This window comes from Macrobrachium nipponense, chromosome 10 (assembly GCF_015104395.2).
Source record: "Macrobrachium nipponense isolate FS-2020 chromosome 10, ASM1510439v2, whole genome shotgun sequence".
Lineage (NCBI taxonomy): Eukaryota > Metazoa > Arthropoda > Malacostraca > Decapoda > Palaemonidae > Macrobrachium > Macrobrachium nipponense.
This window is the reverse complement of record NC_087204.1, coordinates 26,527,120-26,547,510: the sequence shown is the minus strand read 5'-3', so window position 1 is coordinate 26,547,510 and position 20,391 is coordinate 26,527,120. Positions and strand designations below refer to the sequence as shown.

Sequence of the window (20,391 nt, the reverse complement as noted above, 5' to 3'; positions counted from 1 at the left end):
GACAGAGTGAACACTCGCGTGAACACCTGTGGGGCGGTTGAGAGACCGAAGCAAAGTGCCCTGAACTGGTACACCGTCCCGTCGAGGATGAAGCGGAGGTACTTTCTGGAGGACTGATGAATGGGTATTTGGAAATACGCATCCTTCAAGTCCACTGAAAGCATGAAATCGTTCTTCCCTCTCTCCCTGATGGAGTCGAGCACTGAGTCGTGCCGTCTTCCTAAACCATCGTGAACCGGTCTGGGGCGAACAAACCGGTTGTGGGGAGGGGAAAGGAGATCTAGTCACCACGGGCGGCCCAGCCTCCCGTAGACTTTTCCACCAGGGCAAGAGTCCCACTGTAAAAGCCCGGTGACTGATCCGTGACGATTTCTACAGCTCTCTTGCTCAGCATGGTCTTGATCTCCTGTCTCAATGCTACGTCCTTCGATGACCCTGGAACGTCAACGACTGCTGTTGGACCGGGTTGGAGGTGAGGGGTGGCCGAGATTCGAAGGGTAATAGATATCCCTCCCGAAGGACATCTACAATCCAGGTCTCGGCGCCGTAGCGCTGCCAAGTTGCCCATGGCTGGCCAGGCACACCCCCCACTTTCCGGCAGCAGGTGAGGGGGAACGCCGTCCCTGCGGTTTCCCCCCTTTCTTCGACTTCTTCCCAGAGCCTCCACGGGAGGAGGAGGGCTGGGAGGAGGGGGGGTGGTTACGGCTCCCCTTGGTAGAAGTCGAAGAAGACAGAGTCTTTCCCCGGGGCTTCGACGCAGCTACCGTCTTAGCCACCGAGGAAGCGCTAGCCGAGCTCTTAGACTTGGCCGCAGTCCGAGGCTGCCCAGAAGCCTTCGAGACTGCCTGGTGAACCAGACGGTCACTGTCGTCAGTGCGCCGTCTGTCCACCGCAGCGTCCACCATCTCTCCTGGGAAGAGAGACTGGAACTCCGTAAAGGGTCCGTTGCGAAGTCCAACGCCGCTTCCGCGCCGGCCCGGACCGCCCTGGAAACCCGAGTAAGGACAGCGTCCCTTCGTCGGAGAACCAGGTTGGCCCACAGGTTCACCGTCTGGTGGGCAAGGAAGGAGATGGCTCTTCCTCCAGACTGGCAAAGTCCTCCTGAAGGCCGAGTCATCTTCGGGAGAAATTCCCCCGGAGTTGGCTGCGACCTTAGATACTGTGAGGGACCACAGATCTAGCCAGGAGACGGCCTGGAAAGCTGCCATGGCGGTAGATTCCAGGCCGAGTGCCTCTTGCTGCGAGAACCACAGGTTCTCGGACAGGAGCTGCTGCAGAGACACACCCGGAGTCAGCCTCGCTAACTCGGGCGGGTTCACCTGTTTGGGCGGCATCGGGTCTTCAGATGGCCACGTAAAACGCCGCTGTCGCAGCAGAGGAGGAAGCAGCTTGCTCGACCTGCCAGACTTGAGCGAACCGTCTTGTCCGGAGACAAGCGATTCAACCTGGTCCAGCACTGAGTCCGCAAGCTCAGAACGCGGCAAACCCACCGTCGGTCTGGGTTCCCTCTTCGGGCCCCCAGAACGACTCGAGCCGGGACGTGGGCTCGGATGGTGGGAGCGGCGATCCTTCCGCGAGGTCGTTGTGCTGACGAATCAGCGCAATAACCTCGGCAAAGTTCCTCTGGATCTCAGGAGTGACTGCGTCCTGCGGAGTCGGACCGTCCAGTCCCTCAAACAGGAGCATCTCCCGAGACCCTCCTCCCTCAAGGGGAGGAACACGCGACAGACCCCTCTCGGTCTCCTCCAACCACCGTGCGTACGACCTGGCTGGCCCGAGAACCGTGCCTGGCACGTACGACGACGTGGTGGGATCCTGAGGGGCGCACCCCTCACGATCACTCCTCAATACCTCGCCCCTCCCGGTGTAACCCCGAGGGGGAGGTTGAGGTATGGGAGAGGCAGACCTGACGCTCCCTCCTCGCTCGCTGGGCAGAACCAGCGGGCTTGGAAGACTGCAGGCGATCGCCAACCCGCGGTGGCGATCGAGCTGCAGACCTAGTCGAGCCGTCTCGCTGTGGAGAACGGCTGGACCGAGAACAGCGGCCCCGGTTCTCGTGTGTCAGAGGAGCTGGTGCTGGTCGCCGTACCAGATCGCTCTCTTGTGAGAGGTGACGGTCAGGTCGACCGGCGAGCTCCACTGTCACGGTGAGATCGGTGCGTATCCTCACGGTGCGTCAGTTCGCTGGTACCAGCCGTGGCTGGTGCCGGCGAACGGGGGGACCTCTTCCCAGCCTCAGCCCGTGGCCGGTTCATGGACCGTCACGTCCGACCGGGTAGCCAGCTGCTCGCCGCGAGAGCGAGAGCTGGTCTGGTGAGAGTCGCGTGAGCGGCTGTCACCAGTCTTCCGCTCCGTGCCGTGAACCTGACGCTGAGCGGACTCAGAGGTCTGGTTCTTGGCTGTACGGCCGCTGTTAGGCGACCGTACACTTCGGTACTTCTCGCGAACGAGAGGCCGAGACGGACCCTGCTGCTGTGGCCGAACCACTGACAGCAGGTGAGGAAGTGCCGGTGTTCGCCGGCACCTCCTCGGTCTTGGTCCCCCGTAGTCTTCTTCCTTGCGGAAGAAGAGAACGGGGTCCTGCCCCCGAAGGAGCAGGGTGACCAGCGGAAGAACCCCCGCCCTCTCACCAGAGCGAGGCGGGCCCTTAGAAGTTCCCGAAGGAGACTTTCTTAGGTGGGGGGGGGGAGGTTAGGGGGGGGGGGGCGACCTTCTTCTTCTTTCGGCGGGGGAGCTTAGAAGAAGAAGGGAAGAGGCGGCAGACGACGACGACGACGAAGAAGACGATGAAGACGACGACGACAACCTTCCTCCTCTTCTTCTTCTTTCTTCGTCACCTCCTCAGACGACGTCAGATCTGTCATCCAGAAGCGGAGCCGGGGCTGCTGTTTTGCCGACGCAACAGGGCCCTCCGGACGCACCTGTCCTGAACAGATCAGCATCGGGAGCAGCGGCGCCAGGAACAGGAACAACATCAGCAGGTGCAGCATCACATGGAACGGCAGAAGAGACAGCAGGAGCAGGTACAGGAAACGGCAGCAGTGGTCAACGTCACGTCCGTGGACAGCAGCTGGGCAGGTACTGGCAGGTACGGCAGACTGTGTAGGCGGTCCAGATGGGCGGACCAGCGGCACAGACATACCTAGGTACTGGTGGGAGGTCCAGGGGCGAGCTCTTCGGGCACACGAAAAAGTCCGGTCGCGGCCAGCACGGCGGCCAAAGAGGTGGCGGCATCACACTTCCCCCAGAGGTAACGGGCGACTGGCCCCTGCACCGATGTAGTGGGTGTCACAGAGGGACCGCGTGCGGGGTGTACACAGGTGAGGAGGTGAAGCGTAGCCGGGTGTTGTAAGGGTCGTGGTGGTGGTCGTGACCGTAGCATGGGTGACCGCCACGGAGCCAGCGAGATGGTAGAGCAGCCCCTGGACACTCTCGGCGCCCTGCAGCCCCAACGATGCCACACCTGTCCGAGGTCATCTTCGCGGCAACCGCACCTGAGGAGGCAAAAGTCGGGTGATTAGGGGGATCCTCTACCCGCTCGCGCGAAGACGAACGGATAGAGGACCCAGAGTACAACTCGACGTCAGGGTATCTAGCGCCCTCCTCCACACTCGACAAGTCAGGAGAGGAGAAGGACCTAGAAACCCCCCCCGAAGGGGAAGGCGCGATACGTGGAAGTTGAGCGGGCGGCAGGAAAGAAGACGAAGTGTCCGTCACCAAAGGAGTCGCGGGAGAGCTTTCCGACGACTCCTTTGCAGGCCTTCGCTTCTTCCTGCCCTCATACAAAGTCCACTGCGCCTCCGACCAATTATTGCAAACATCACATGGCTCGGCTCGGGTGCATTGGCGCCCCCGACAACCGAGCCACACAAAATATGAGGGTCTATCTCCGGGAAAGAGCGGAACTTCCCGCATTTACGCCCTTCGGTACCCGGGCATAGTCTCCGTGGGGTAGCGAGGCGAGGAGATTCCATCATTAATCAATAACACTTCAAATAATATGAAAAGAGAGAAATGATTGTACTTACAATGAATTCTTTCATACACAAACACACCATATACTCAAGAAAGCAAACGACGAGAAGCGGGCAGAGAGCGTCGAACACACACGTCCACTCGCTGTGAGGCCGAAAGCAAAAGTGGATTTGTTTACCTCCCAGTCGCGCGCGCGAGCTGTCGGACAAGCAGTTAACTACCGAACCCCTTGTTCGAAAGCTTACGACCTATCCAGCTGCCGCTAGTACCTTCCTATTGTAAAAGGACCGAAGGTTTGTATGCCGTGTCGGAACAACTGAGAGAGCCTTCTTGTCCGGAGACGAGAGACTACCTGGTTCAACACAGTCGGCAAGCTCCGATCGCGGCAGACCCACCGTCGATTTGGGTTCCCTCTCGGGCCCCAAAACGACTCGAGCCGAGACGTGCTCTGCTGGTGGGAGCAGCGATCCTTCCCCAAGGTCGTTGTGCTGACGAATCAGCGCCATAACCTCGGCAAAGTTTCCTCTGGATCTCGGAAGTCACAGCATCTTGCAGAGTAGGACCGTTAAGCCCTTCGAACAAGAGCATACGTATTCCGAGAACCTTCCTCCTAAGAAGGGGGAACAGCGACAGCCCTCTCGGTCTCCTCCAGCCACTTGCGCATACGTCCTGGCCGGTCCAAGAACCGTGCCTGGCACGTAGGGCGTCGTGGTGGGATCATGAGGGGCGCACCCCTCACGATCACTCCTCAATACCTCACTCCTCCCGGTGTAACCCGAGGAGGTTGAAGGTACGGAGAGGCAAGACCTGACGCTCCATCCTCGCTCGCTGGCAGAACTAGCAGGCTTGGAGGGCTGCAGGCGATCGTCAACCCGTGGTGGCGATCGAGCTGCAGGCCTGGTCAAACCGTCTCGCTTTGGAGAACGGCTGGACTGAGCACAGCGGCCCCGATCTCGAGTGTCAGAAGAGCTGGTGCTGGTTTGCCGTACCCAATCGCTCTCGTGAGAGCGACGGTCAGGCGACCTGCAGGCTCCACTGGAACGGTGAGACCGGTGCTTGTCCTCGGCGGCGTCACGTCACTGGTTCCAGCCGTGGCTGGCACCGGCGAACGGGTGGGACCTCTTCCCAGCCTCAGCCCACGTGGCCGGTCGTGGACCGTCACGTCAGCCGGGTAGCCAGCTGGTCGCCGCGAGAGCGAGAGCTGGTCTGGTGAAGAGTCTCGTGAGCGGCTGTCACCCATCTTCCGCTCCGTGCCGTGAAACCTGACGCTGACGGGTCTCAGAGGTCTGGTTCCTGGCTGCACGGTCGCTGGTAGGCGACCGTACACTCGGTACCAGTCCCGCGAACGAGAGGCCGAGACGGACCCTGATGCAGTGGCAGAACCACTGACACCAGGCGAGGAGTACCGGTGTTTATGCTGGTACCCCTCTGGTCCCCGTAGTCTTCTTCCTTGCGGAAGAAGAGACAGGCCCCGCTCCCGAAGGAGCAGGAGGACCAGCGGAAGGAACCCTCCCGTCCCACTGAGGTGAGACGGGTCCCGAGAAGCTCCCGAGGGAGACTTCTTAGAGGGAGGAGGCAACCTTCTTCTTCCTCGGCTGTGAAGCCTTAGAAGTCGAAAGGGAAGAGGCGGCAGCCGACGACGATGAAGAAAGATGAAGACGACGACGACGACACCTTCCTCCTCTTCTTCGTCAGCTTCCTCAGGACAGACGTAAGATCTGCCATCCAGGGCGGAGCCGGGGCTGCTGTAGCCGAAGCCACAGGGCCCGGACGCACCTGTACAGACAGACCAAAGTCTGGGGTAGTACCACCACGAACAGGGACGACGTCAGCAGGTATGGGCATCTCAGGAACAGCAGGCACAGCCAGCACAGCATGGCAGGGACAGCCAGCGCAGCAACGGCAGGGACAGCCAGCGCAGCAACTGCATGGACAGTCAGCACAGAATCGGCAGGTACGGCAGGCAGGACCGGAAACACAGGTTAGGTGGAGCAGCACCCAGCAACATCCGGTACCGGCGGCAGGTCCAGGGGCGAGCTCTAGGGCAGCGGAAGTGTGGTCGCGGCAGCGTGGCAACCACGAGCGGGCGGCGGCACGCCCCCCTCTCGGTTACGGTGAACGGCACTTCACAGCGGCTGTAGGCAAGACTGTTACCACGTGAGGCAAGTACACCAGGTGAGGAGGGACGTCGTCACCTGGAGTCGATATCGTTGTCGTGGTCACCACTCCATGGGTGAACCGCAGCAGGCCCAGACCTAGAACCGCACCCCTGGACACTAGCAAGCCCTGCAAATCGAGGACGCCCATACCTCACCAAGGTCCACCCTCGTGGCAGTAGCACCTGCGGAAATACAGTAGTAGTGATTAGTGGGGGGGAAGTCCCTCGCGCGGGGGGGTGAGCCCCACACCGAACGAGCGGAGGACCCGAATACAATTGTACATCGGGCACCGAGCGCCCTCCCCCGCGCTCAACGGATCGGGCGAGGAGAAGAACCCAGATAACCTCCCCCCCAAAGGGGAAGGGCCATCTGTGGGAGCTGAGCGGGGGGGATTCTCGTTCCCCACCCCCGCACAGCACCCATGTACCCAACAATAATAATAAGAGCCCGAGTGCAATCATGCCCTCGGCACCGAATGCAAGGGCATAAGGATCAATTCCCTGACTGAGAGGAACTTGAACCAAATCAAATATTGATGCAATCAATAATAAAAGGAATAAAATGAAAAGAATCTTGCATTACGATTCACTTCACAATGAATAAGGGCTCGGATCAAGCGCATTTGCACCCTCGGTACCGAGCGCAAGGGTAAAAGGATCCATTCCCGATTATGATCGGAAACCTTGATCCATAATGAATTGATGCAATCAAAATATATATGAAAATGAAAAAAAATACTGCGCTTGCGATTTCACTTCATACAAAATAAAAAAGGGGAAGGATCAATTCCCGGGTAAGAGCGGTAACATTGATCCAAGTAAATAATGCAATCTCAATAAGATATGAAATGAAAAAGAATACTGCACTTGCGATTTCACTTCATTCAAATAAAAAGGGGAAAGGATCAATTTCCGGGTAAGAGCGGAAACTGATCCAAAATGAGTATGCTACAATCAAAATAATATATGAAAATGAAAAAGAATACTGTACTCGCGATTCCACTTCCATACAGAATAAGTTTTCGTGCCGAGCGCATTCGCTCGGCAACGGCTGCAGGTCAAAAAAATAAATAAAAGGGTACTTACTTACGATTTTCCATCCCTAAAAAACAAAAACCCCATTTTTCAACCAAAATTAAGCTCGATGGCGCTCTCCCGCCCTCGGCAACGAGCATGCAGGTCAAAAAAATAAATGAAAGGGTACTTACTTACGATTTTCATCTACATTTCATTTCAACCAAAATATAAGCTCGATCGAGCGCTCTACCCTCGGCACCGAGCATACACAATACGAGGATCATTTCTGGGAAAAATGAATTCCCGCACTTACGCCCTTCAGTCCCGGCACTCGGGTAATCGGAGGGCGTGGAGAAACCAAGATCCTTTAATTCACAATTGAATTCAATGGAAATAAAGATGAAATGATTGTACTTACAATTCAGTTTCACTAGATAAATAGAAAAAGAAAAACACAACCATGCGAAAGCAACGACGATGAAGCGGGCAGAGAGCGATGATACACACGTCTACACGCCAGCAGGCCGAAAGCAAAAGTGATTGTTTACCTCCCAGTCGCAGCGCGCCTGTCGGACAAGCAGTTAACTACCGAACCCCTTGTTCGAAAGCTTACGACCTATCCAGCTGCCACTAGTAACCTTCCTATTGTAAAAGGACCGAAGGTTTGTATGCCGTGTCGGAACAAACAAAGGCTAAATGTTTTCTGGAGCAGCACCTCCACTAATTTTAGCTACGAGCCGCCACTGATCTTGGACCGCATTTTACATGTAAAATGGCTAATCCGTTCCAAGCCCTCCAAACACACACCAGTAAATTTCATAATAAAGCTAAATTGACCTATAAACAATGAAATACTACAACAATTTGGACCATTCAATACCTAACTTAATAAGTACTGCTAATTACCTGTAAATAAAGTTATTAGTGTATACATGGTATACAAGACATACTGTACGTATGTAGTAAAATGTGGAAGCTTACCTTTCGAGTGAGGCTATCTCCAAAAGTGGCGACAGAGGAGGAGGAGGACAAACGGCAGATACTTACGTACACCTAGCTTACGAAACACATAAAAAAATGTAAGGAAAACATACATAAACTAAACTTTATGAAACACATTAACAAAACTGTAACACTTTACTTTACACAAAAATAAAATAAAATAAAAAATTTTCTTTTTTTTATTTTTACATTTTTTTTTACTTTTTTATACTTTACAAATGTTTTTTTTTTTTTTTTAGGGGGTTTTCCCAACTTCATCACCACTTTCAAATTTCTGTTTTTTAGTATCACTTGGTTCTTCCTTTTTGCTTACTCCTGCTAGTAGTACTAAAGGCCTCTTTAAAAATTAACTATCCAAGGAAGATTGCTTCTGCCTACTTTTCACAATGTTCCTGAAACAACTCAGGCAAGCATCATCGAACTGCGCAAGCATACGACCTGTGTAAGCCTTTTCGGTGTCTTTTTTCTACAAATGATTGCACTTCATGAAAAGCAGCTAGAACATCCTTAATTTCTGCCGTTATCATAGGGTCGTCCTCCTCCTCCTCGCCGCTGCTAGAGAACTCTTCTTGAACGACGTTATGTTGCATGGCCTCCAACTCCTTCAGGTCATCCGTCGTAAGCTCCTCTTGGTGCTCCTCGAGAAAGTCGTTGATGTCATCCTCGTCGACGACCAGCCCATGGACTTGTCGAGTGCAACGATCTCGTCAAGATCTGGTTGCGAAACAGTTTCAGGATCATCAACTGTTTCTGAATCTGCAGCACCAGCTTCGCCCACGTTGAATCCCTTGAAGTCTCGGGCGGGTACGGCATCAGGCCAGAGTTTCCTCCACGAGGAATTCAAGGTTCGCCTCGAAACCTCCTGCCAAGCTTGGTCGATGAGTCGGATGCATATCACAACATCGAAATGCTCCTTTCAAAATTCAAGCAAGGTGAGGTTTGTGGTATCGGTGATGTTGAAACATCTCTTGAAAAGATGTTTTGTATACAGCTTCTTAAAGTTCGATATCACTTGCTGGTCCATGGGCTGGAGGAGAGGGGTGGTGTTAGGCGGAAGATAAAGAACCTTGATGAAGGAATACTCCAATAGGCTATCTTCCTCAAGGCCAGGAGGGTGAGCAGGGGCATTGCCCAACACGAGCAGGCATTTCAGAGGGAGGCGCTTCTCTTCCAAGAATTTCTTCACTGTCGGGCCGAAACACAGATTTACCCACTCCGTGAACAAAAGCCTCGTTACCCAGGCTTTCACATTAGCCCTCCACATCACTGGAAGCTTCTCCTTAAGCACTTTGCGGGCCTTGAAGGCTCGAGGAGTCTCCGAATGATAGACCAGTAGGGGTTTCACCTTGCAATCCCCACTGGCGTTCGAACAAAGTGCAAGCATAAGCCTGTCTTTCATAGGCTTATGGCAGGTAGCTTCTTCTCTTCCTCCGTGATGTACGTCCGACAAGGCATTTTTTTCCAAAAAAGGCCAGTCTCATCACAATTGAAGACTTGCTGAGAACTGTAGCCTTCCTTGTCATCATCTCGTCGAATGTCTTTTTAAAGGTCTTGCGGCCGCTTTTGTGTCCGAGCTGGCTAGGCCTCCCCATGCCACCCCACCGCCAATGGATGCCAGTCCGTTTATGGAATTTTTTGAACCACCCATGCGAAGCCTTGAAGTCTGGGGTTGGCGTTGATGTCCCTTCTCCTCCGTCGTCTTCGGCCTGGGCAATCAAATAGCCGAAAATAGCGCTGGCCTTCTGGCAGATTGCCGTCTCCGTTACCGTATCGCCAGCAATTTCTTTGTCTTTTATCCAGAAAAGAAGAAGCCTTTCCATCTCGTCGTGCACGTGGATCCTCTTGCTGGACAAAATAGTGACACCCTTGGAAGGTGTAGCTGCTTTGAAGGCATCCTTCTGCTTAAGGATGGTGCCTATTGTCGATGGATTTCGGTTGTACTCCTTGGCGATCACACTCAATCGCATACCAGCTTCATACTTCTTGATAATCTCCATCTTCGTTTCCAAAGAGAGCATCCTCTTCTTTCCGTGAATTTCAAGTTTCTTGGGACCCATGACTACGTATATACTGTACGTAATTTACGTATAAGTATGGAGTAAAGTTCTCACACAACAAGATAAAGTATACTACAATGAAATCACTAACGAATTTACGTTAACAAACGAAATTGTTAGAACGAACGAATACCGCGTGCGTACGACACAGATGATGCCGTGCAGTGGCCGAAAAAGCACGCCGCTACGTAGTACTGTAGATGCATGATGGGAGGGATGCTGACCAATAGGAGAGAAGGATCTCATGGATGTGACAAGCATCAGGAACCAATGGAGAGCAGGAGGATGGTGGCGAGTCTACTCAGTTGGCGGCACATGAGTTTCAAAATTGTTATCGGTGGTCCAGGAGAATCTTGGACTTTACAGCAACAACCTTTTGTATCTTGAGCAATTTTCATATGTAGAGCCGTAAAATTTTTCGTATTAGCTTTCATATCTTGAGTTTTTCATGAGTTGAGCCTTTTGTATCTCGAGGTACCACTGTATACAAAAAAATATTCAGAACTGCAACAACAGAATGTCAGAACTTACTTGGTCATAAAGAGGGATGAGATGACCAACGTGGCATGGGACTCGGATGATGGGCCTCGACCGTGTACAGAAAGAATTTTTTACCAGCTCAACGAGGTTCAAAATTCTAAAAGAAAGGAAAAGGCTTTGAAGACATATATATTTCCTCTAATTAACCATTCTTCAACAGTGCATGTTAGGCAATGAATGGGCTGTAATACATTGTCTTGCATAAAAATGACCAAGGATGTTCATGACCTTTGCATTTGGTTGTAAAGCAAATTGTAATAATATATGAAAAAAGTATTCATTAGCCTGATATGTGACCTCAAATATGACTCCTAGTTAAACAATGAAAACCATCTTCATAAAAAATTTAACTAAAAAACACAGTAAACTTACATTACTACTATACATCTTATGTCAATTATACTGTAAAATGACATTACAGTAACTGAGGACTGCACTAGCAGGTGAGTGATAACTATTTTTGCTAATGTATGTGATAGTATACTAAAATAGATTTAGCTCCAACTTTTAATCATGTTGATAACCGATTAAGAACTCCCTCTTTAAATTTATAGGTGATCTGTTATCCCTGAATAAAAGGGTATATTATATCAATATATATCCTAATGTTCACATGATCTCTAACACTAATAATGATACATATAATGTCACCTCATTTTTAGATTCTCAATTCAAAGCTAATTATCATTATCAAGTAACTGTAAATGTTTTTACACCTTTCGCTTGATGGGGTTAGATGAAATTAATATATATGCACACTCCTTTGTCCTATGCTCTTTTCTCCTGAACTCCTATCAGGCTTAGGTCTTCATCTACTACCTTTTCCATATGTATCTTCACCTTGCCACTTTATTATCTATTATTTCTAAACTACTGAACCTTAGCCCTTGTCATCACATGTCCAAACCATCTCAATCTTTTAAGATTGCAGTCTGTTTTCTAGCCCACAGATACCAAATCTCAGCCAATTCCTTTCATAATAATACGAACTTCCCACAGTACACAACCATAAATCTTAATAGTCTAGTCACATCTTTACACAAACAATAAACCTCTAAAAATGCATATACCCAAGTACTTCAAGTTTTTTCACATAAAGTGCATTTAGTTATGAAAATTATATGAAACTACAATAATTTGTGAATATTTCTCGGTGAAAAATATTGGATATAGGAAAATTTTCCATGAATAATGGGTATATATGGCACATAGAAAAATCCGGGAACAAGCAAGTCTGCTAACAGCGGGGGTCCACTCTATTTTCAACGCAAAATGTAAACATCTGATCATTAAGTAACTAAGTGAGCAAGCAAATCTAGTTTCCCTTCTCTTCTATCTATAAATGGTACTACAGCTGTCTTGTTAAGATAAGTATTTAGTATAATTTTCTTCTTTACTTCTTAACTTCTGATGACTCAGTTACAGGTGACGCTTTCAATTAGCCCCTTACAAACACTATGCTTCCTTAATCTCCAATGAGTCATGGAATCCCCAAGGATGGGGAAAGCCTAAAGAGAAACTTTATCCCTACAAATGAATTAGTGTATGAGTTTGCATAAGTATTTTGTTGACCTTTTCCCCTTTGTCTAATAACTGGTTTTAATCTTTCATCCTGAAAGCACGCACACAGATCAAACGCTCCCGTGAAGGATGATAATTCTAACTGATTCACATACTGTCCTATTTCTTTCTAACTAAGTATACTAATGTTATTCTTTGAAAAACTTGGAATCTCGCTATCATTTCCTTAGTCACCATCGTGGTTTCAAGGCAAAACTAACTGAGGATCTATTCTACCTTACTTTTGGTTATCCTCTCTTGGAAACTGCTAGAAATGTCAAGTCACTGCTCTTAATATTTCAATTATTTCAATGAACCTGACAGGTCTAGTATACGTAAGACACATTTGCCAAACCCCCAGCTCATGGCTAAACCTTCCAAGAGGCTCACTTCTTCCTTAATTCTTATTATTCAATAGGTTGAAATAAAAATTTTTCATAAAAGATGGGTTATTCCACCCATGCAGCTGTCCAAACCAAAATACACAAGGCAAGCAGTTAAGGTTCGATTGACTAATATACAAATTAATAATTGAATATTCTTCTATTCCCACTAAACAAACATATAAAGATCAATGAGAGAAGGGATTATTTTATTCATAATATATTTTCACAAAAATCTGTTATAAGAAAGGCCAATATTAGTAGTACACAATATGTAATGCATAACACACTGGAGCTTACCTATTAACTTATCATAGTCAATTCCCTTATTACTTGATGCCTGTACATTCCATGGATCAACAATATCTTCTGTTACCGACTGGTCTTCGTTTTCATTCTGAATGACATTTTCTTCGGTACCATTCATGATTATAGGTATCTGTCACAGGTCAAGCAGAATTAATAAAAGATTAAACTTCTCAACTAGTAATGCAAACATAAGACACAATGTTGCATATTGAATTTGTAACCAATTGTAGACAATACTGATTATTCATTTATTCAAATTAGTACTTCCTCCTGTTCATGCCACATACCTAAAGGCTATGTAGTGGTCCATAATCAATAGCTCAACCCACTAATCTTTTTTAAAACAATTACTAGGTTCATCTCCAAAGAAAGGAGGCTACTGTAAAATGCTCTAATAGAAATTTTATTACAGTACCTAATGTAGCCTAAATGAAGATTTTACTCAAATGTAAGAATGAGAAAAATGACGTATGCATAAACTTCTCTTTCTTAAAAGCAAGTTGCAGGAACCAGATGCCATGCAAAAGGCGACATCTAGCAGACAGTCCCTTAATAAGTGCTTTAGTTTGGGAATTTATGTACCTATCCCACAATGCAAGAAATATAGAAAGGCATTTAATAACCATATGATGCACAGAAATCATAAAACAGGATTAGTCATCAGTACTTCTTTGTGCTACCTAAAAGCAGTGGGATTTAATAATGTTCTTAATATAAAATTACCTTGGGAAAAACTATACCTTTCTGAAGAAACTGATACCCTATAACATTTTAACTACCTACTGATATTGAGTACCCAGTTATCATAATAATAAATTTATATAACAACGTCCAAGACATGTAAGTGAGTACAGAGGTACCTCGAGATACGAAAGGCTCAACTTACGAAAAGCTCGAGATACGAAAGCCAATACGAAAAATTTAACGGCTACATACGAAAAGTTTTCAAGATACGAAAGGTTTCTGAAAGTCCGAGATTCGCCCGGATAACAATTTTGAAAATCACGCCGCCATCTTAGTACTAGTAGACTCGCCACCATCCTCCTGCTCTCCCATTGGTTCCTCATGCTAGTCGACACCATGCCCAAATGCCATTGAATCCTTCTCTCCTATTGGCAGCGCGTCTCCCATCATGCATCTACTATGTACATGTGGTGGCGTGCCTCGGCCACTCGGTACCAGCATTGTTATAGTATGCACGCGGTATTCGTTTTCGGGATCGTCAATGTGTACGTTATTTAAAAAAATAAGTGACCAAGATCTCTCACATGGGATAAGTGATCAAGGTCTCTCGCATGGGATAACTGGAAACTTTGCAAGGTTGGTAGAATCTCCACTCCCTGCTGAACAAAGGGTGTAGACCAATCATTTACAACATGCATACCAGTACGTATAATCAAGGCACTTCAGTTTATGTTGAAGGTCAGCAGCCGAACATTCAGTACCCAAATCAGTTGCAGAGAGAGCATTTGGTTGAACAGGGTTTTGATGGACACCAGGCCAACAGTCATGAGGTGCAAAACCTGAAGTTTTCTGTTGTGCCGGGTGGTGAACAGATCCACTACTGGACGCCCCCACAGGTTGAAGAGCCTTCCGCCACGTCCTGGTGTAGGGACCATCCAGCCCTATCACCTGATCCTGACGGCTGAGCATGTCTTGCCTGGAATGTAGCGGGCTGACAGGTCTATCGAGTGAGCCATGGCCCACTCGTGCACCTGCAGCGTCAACTGGTGCAATGGGAGAGACACTAGGCCCCCTTGTTTGTTGACGTATGCCACTACCGTGGTGTTGTCGCACATCAACACCACCGAGTGTCCCATCAAGCGGTCCCGAAACTCTTGGAGAGCGAGAAACGCTGCCTTGAGTTCCAGGACATTGATGTGAAGGTGCTTGTTGTGATGGTCCCACACTCCTGCAGTCAGCAACTCCTCCAGGTGTACGCCCCATCCCTCGTTTGATGCGTCTGAGAACAGCAGCACCTGGGGGGGGGGGGGTGCAGAGAGGCACTCCTCTTAAGAGGTTCCTGTCATCCAGCCACCAGGCTAGGTCCTGCCTTACCTCCTGCGTGAGGGACACAGGGAAGTACGGTGGATCCTCTGCCTGTGACCAACTCTCCTTAGTCTCCACTGCAGACACCGCAGGCGAAGACGTCCGTGAGAGACTAACTTCTCGAGTGACGACAGGTGGCCGATCACGACTTGTCATTGCTAAGCTGACTGTTCCTGCCGAGACAGGAACCAGTCGGCTGCCTCCCTGAATCTGCTGATCCGCGAGTCTGCAGGGAAGACTCGCCCTGCTACCGTGTCGATCAGCATACCCAGGTACTTCATCCTCTGCTTGGGTTTGAGATCGGACTTCTTGAAGTTCACCACGATCCCCTGATCGCGGCAGATCTCCAGTAGTCGATCCCTGTTCCGTAGCAACTGCGAGCGGGAGCTCGCCAGGACTAACCAGTCGTCAAGATACCTCAGAAAACGTATCCCGGACGAGTGGGCCCAAGCAGACACCAGAGTGAACACTCACGTGAACACCTGTGGGGCGATTGAGAGACCGAAGCAAACTGCCCTGTATTGGTACACCGTCCCGTCGAGGATGAATCGGAGGTACTTCCTGGAGGATTGATGGACGGGTATCTGGAAATATGCGTCCTTCAAATCCACTGAAAGCATGAAATCGCTCTCCCTGATGGAGTCGAGCACGGAACGTGCCGTCTCCATCTTGAACCGAATCTGGCGAACAAAACGGTTTAAAGGAGAGAGATCTATCACCGGGCGCCAGCCCCCCGCAGACTTCTCCACCAGGAAAAGGCGGCTGTAGAAGCCCGGTGATTGATCCCTGACGATCTCTACAGCTCCTTTGCTTGGCATGGTCTTGATCTGTTGTAGAGCTACGTCCTTTGATGATCCTGGGACATATGATTGAAGATGGACCGGGGTGGAGGTGAGGGGTGGCCGAGATTCGAAGGGTAGTAGATATCCCTCCCGAAGGACATCTACTATCCAGGTCTCAGCACCGTAGCGCTTCCATGTTGCCCAATGGCTCGCCAGGCAACCCCCCACTTCTGGCAGCAGGTGAGGGGGATTGCTGTCCCTAGCGTTGCTTCCCGCCTCTCTTCGACTTTTTCCCTGTCCCCCTTGTGAGAAGGAGGACTGGGAGGGGGACTGATGACGACCTCCCTTAGCAGAAGTTGAAGCCAGAGTCTTTCCTCGGGGCTTCGAAGGGGCAACCGTCTTAGCAGCCGAGGAAGCGCTAGCCAAACTCTTGGGCTTGGCCGCAGTAGCTCAAGGCTGCCCAGAAGCCTTCGAGACTGCCTGGTGTACTAAGCGGTCACTGTCATCAGTGTGCCGCCTTTCTACCGCAGCGTCCACCATCTCTCCTGGGAAGAGAGAGGAGGAACTCCGTACAGGTCTGTTTCGTAGTCCAAGTGCCGCCTCACGCCCTGCTGCCCTAGATACTCGGGTAAGAACTGCGTCCCTACAGCGAAGTACCAGGTTGGCCCACAGGTTTACCGTCTGATGGGCGAGGAAGGAAATGGCCCTTCCTCCAGACTGGCAAAGTCTCCTGAAAGCAGAGTCATCTTCAGGAGAAATACCCCCGGAAGTGGCTGCGACTTTCGACACTGTGAGGGACCACAGGTCTAACCAGGAGACGGCCTGGAAAGCCGCTATAGCGTTGGATTCCAGGCCTAGCGCCTCTTGCTGCGAGAACCAGAGGTTCTCTGACAGGAGCTGCTGCAGACACACACCCGGCGTTAGCCTGGCTAACTCCGGGTTCACCTGTTTGGGCGGCATTGGATCCTCGGATGGCACGTAGAAACGCCGCTGTCGCAGTAGAGGAGGAGGAAGTAGCTTGGATGACCTGCCAGACTTCAGCGAACCCTCCTGTCCGGAGACGAGAGACTCCACCTGGTCTAGAACAGTCTGCAAGCTCTGATCGCGGCAGACCCACCGTCAGTTTGGGTTCCTTCTTCGGACCCCAAAACGACTCGAGCCGGGACGTGGGCTCGGAAGGTGGGAGCGGCGATCCTTCCCCGAGGTCGTTGGGCTGACGAATCAGAGCAATAACCTCGGCAAAGTTCCTCTGGATCTCCGGAGTGACGGCATCTTGTGGAGTTGGACCGTCCAGTCCCTCGAACAAGAGCGACTCCTGAGACTCTCCCCCTTCAGGAGGGGAAACTGCGACAGACCCCTCTCGGTCTCCTCCTGTCACTTGCGGGTAGGACCTGGTCGATCCTAAGACCGTGCCTGGTACGTATGGCGTCGTGACGGGATCGTGCGGGGCTCGCCCCTCACAATCACTCCTCGGTGCCTCGCCCTTCCCGGTGTAACCCGAGGAAGTTTAAGGTACGGGAGAGGAAGACCTGACGCTCCCCCCTCGCTCACCGGCAGAACCGGTGTGCTTGGAGGGCTGCAGGCGATCACCAACCCGCAGTGGGGATCGAGCTGCAGGCCTGGTCGCACCGCTCCCCTGGGGAGAGCGGCTGGACCGAGAACAGCGGCCCCGATCTCGTGCGTCAGAGGAAATGCTGCTGGTCCCCCTACCCGTCCAGTCCCTGTGGGAGCGGCAGTCAGGAGACCACTGTCGCGGTGAGACCGGAGCGTGTCCTCACAGCGCGTCGAACCACTGGCGCCAGCAATTGGGGGGACCTCTTCCTAGCCTCAGCCCATGGCCGGTCTGGAATCGTCACGTCAACCCGGGTGACCAGCTGGTCGCTACGAAAGCAGCCGCTGGCCTGACGAGAGTCACCTGAGCGGCTCTCACCAGCCTTCCGCTCCGTGCCGTGATCCTGGCGCCAAGCGAGCTCTGGCATCTGGGTCTTGGCTGCACGGCCACCCATGGGTGACCGTACACTCGGTACCTCTCGCGAACGAGAGGCCGAGATGGAACCTGGTGTAGCGGCAGAACCTCTAGCACCAGGCGAGGAACTACCGGTGTTAGCCGGTACCCCTCTGGTCCCCGTCTTCTTCCTTGCGGAAGGAGAGACGGGCCCTACTCCCGAAGGAGCAGGAGGACCAGCGGAAGGACCCCCCGTCCCAAAAGTGGGACGGGCCCTGAGAAGTTCCCAAAGGAGCCTTCTTAGGAGGGGTGGAGGCAGCCTTCTTCTTCCGTGGCTGGGTAGCCTTGGAAGTCGAAGGGGAAGAGGCGGCTGCAGACAACAAAGAAGACGATGAAGACGACGACGACACCTTCCTCCTCTTCCTCTTCTTCTTAGTCAGCTTCCTCAGGACAGACGTGAGATCAGCCATCCAGGATGGAGCCGGGGCTGCTGTTGCCGAAGCAACAGGGCCCGGCTGCACCTGTGCGGACAGACCAGCGTCTGGGGCAGCAACACAGTGGACTGGGATGACATCGGCAGGTACGGGAACAGCGGGAATGGCAGGAGCTGCAGGAACAGCAAGAACAGCCAGCACAGCATCAGCGGCAGGTACGGCAGGCATGGCAGGTAGCACAGGTAGGCCAGGAGACGGGGGAGCAGCCAGCGACATCCTGGGTACCGGCGGCAGGTCAAGGGGCGAGCTCTTTGGGCAGCGGAAGTCCGGGGGAGGCAGCACGACAAACCCAGGCTGCGGCAGCACGCCCCTCCTCGGTACGGCAGCAATCGGCCCCTGCACGGAGGCTGTAGGAGTCACTGACATCACGTGGGGGGTATATACCAGGTGAGGAGGGGTGGCGTACCCTGGAGTAGAGATAGTGGTGGTGGTTGTGGTCACCACTCCATGGGTGACCGTCCCAGACCCCGCCAAATGATGGAGTAGCCCCTGGGTACTCGGCACGCCCTGCAGTCCCAATGACGCCCACACCTGTCCAAGGTCATCCCCCACGGAAGATGCACCTGCGGAAGCAAGAGTCGGGTACACAGAAGGGGTTCCCCCTCGTGCGGGGGGGGGGACGAGCCCCACCCTGAACGAACAGAAGACCCCAAATACAATTGTACGTCGGGGTACCGAGCGCCCTCCTCTACGCTCGACGGATCGGGCGAAGAGAAGGACCTCGATAACCCCCCCGAAGGGGAAAGTGCCATAGGTGGGAGCTGAGCGGGAGGCAAGCAAGAAGATGAAGTATCAGTTACCAAAGGAGTCGCGGGAGAGCTTTCCGACGACTCCTTGGCAGGCCTTCGCTTCTTCCTGCCCTCGTACAACCCCCACTGCACCTACGACCAATCACAACATATATCACAAGGCTCGGCCCGAGAGCATTCTCGCCCTCGGCACCGAGCACAAAGGACATGAGGATCTATTTCGGGAAAAGACCTTAATTTCCCACACTTGCGGCCTCCCACTCCGGGGCACAGTCGCCGGCTGATGGGGGGGGCGCGGAGATTGATCCAATCCTTGATCCATGATATCACAATCACAATTATATGAAAAATGAAATGCAGTACTTACAGTTTCACTTTCATACACAAACAAACCAGTAGTAGAATAAATCACAATAATCTAATAAAGCATACGACGATGAAGCGGGCAGAGAGCCATGGCGAGCACGTCCTCACACCACAAGGCCGAAAGTAAAAGTGATTCTTCACCTCCCAGTCGCGTGGTGCATGCACTGTCGGACAAGCAGTTAACTACCGAACTCCCTTGTTCGAAGCTTACGACCGTCCAGCTGCCGCTAGTTATCTTCCTATTGTAAAAGGACCGACGGTTTGTATATCGTACCGGAACAAATTACAGATATTTCTAAAGTAGATGCAATCCAATGTTTCTAACCTTGTCGTACAGCTGGCTGCCAAAAACCATAGCAGAGCAGACTACGGATAAGTGGATTATAATGTTTTTTTTTTTTTTTTGCTAGCACTTTTCACTGATTTAAGTCTATACTATTAGTATTTTGATTTTTTTAATAACTGTGTGCCAGAAATAAAATGACAATTTGTCGAAAATTGCATTTTTCCTAACTATACAAACCTGAGGTCCTTTAACAATAGGAAGTAGCTAGCGGCAGCTGGAACGGTCGTAAGCTTCGAACAAGGGGAGAACGGTAGTTAACTGCTTGTCCGATCGTCGTAAACAAATCACTTTTGCTTTTGGCCCATGCAAAATACGCAGAGTGAGGGGTGGCATGAGGAGGGACTATATGTAAAGGACCTCAGGTTTGTATAGTTAGGAAAAATGCAATTTTCGACAAATTGTCATTTGTTCCGATACGTAATACAAACCATCGGTCCTTTAACAATAGGAAGACTCACTTCTTGGTGGGAGGAATCTGAGTCTTTTGATGAACAGACTGGTGTTCGTCCATCCCTGGAATGCCTCCCCTGGTCATAAAGAGCGAGGGAGGGATCCAAGCCTCTGTCCGATTGATCGGGGTGTGCACCGCAGGATCAATGGTCAGACCTCTGGGCCGAGTACTAAGAGAGAGGCAAGCGTATCTCTTCGTACCAGCATTG

At 51.2% G+C, this 20,391-nt stretch overlaps 1 long non-coding RNA gene across 3 annotated transcripts in view; it reads right to left on the bottom strand.

The window, feature by feature from the left end:
• Positions 1 to 20,391, bottom strand: part of LOC135223502 (uncharacterized) — a 60,107-nt gene that overhangs the window by 25,452 nt on the left and 14,264 nt on the right. For all 3 annotated transcript variants that reach the window (XR_010316518.1, XR_010316516.1, XR_010316517.1), the window contains exons 3-4: positions 12,993 to 13,131; positions 10,741 to 10,846 (exon numbers count right to left, since the gene is read on the bottom strand). This is a non-coding gene — a long non-coding RNA (uncharacterized LOC135223502). The remainder of the gene's footprint in view (positions 1 to 10,740; positions 10,847 to 12,992; positions 13,132 to 20,391) is intronic.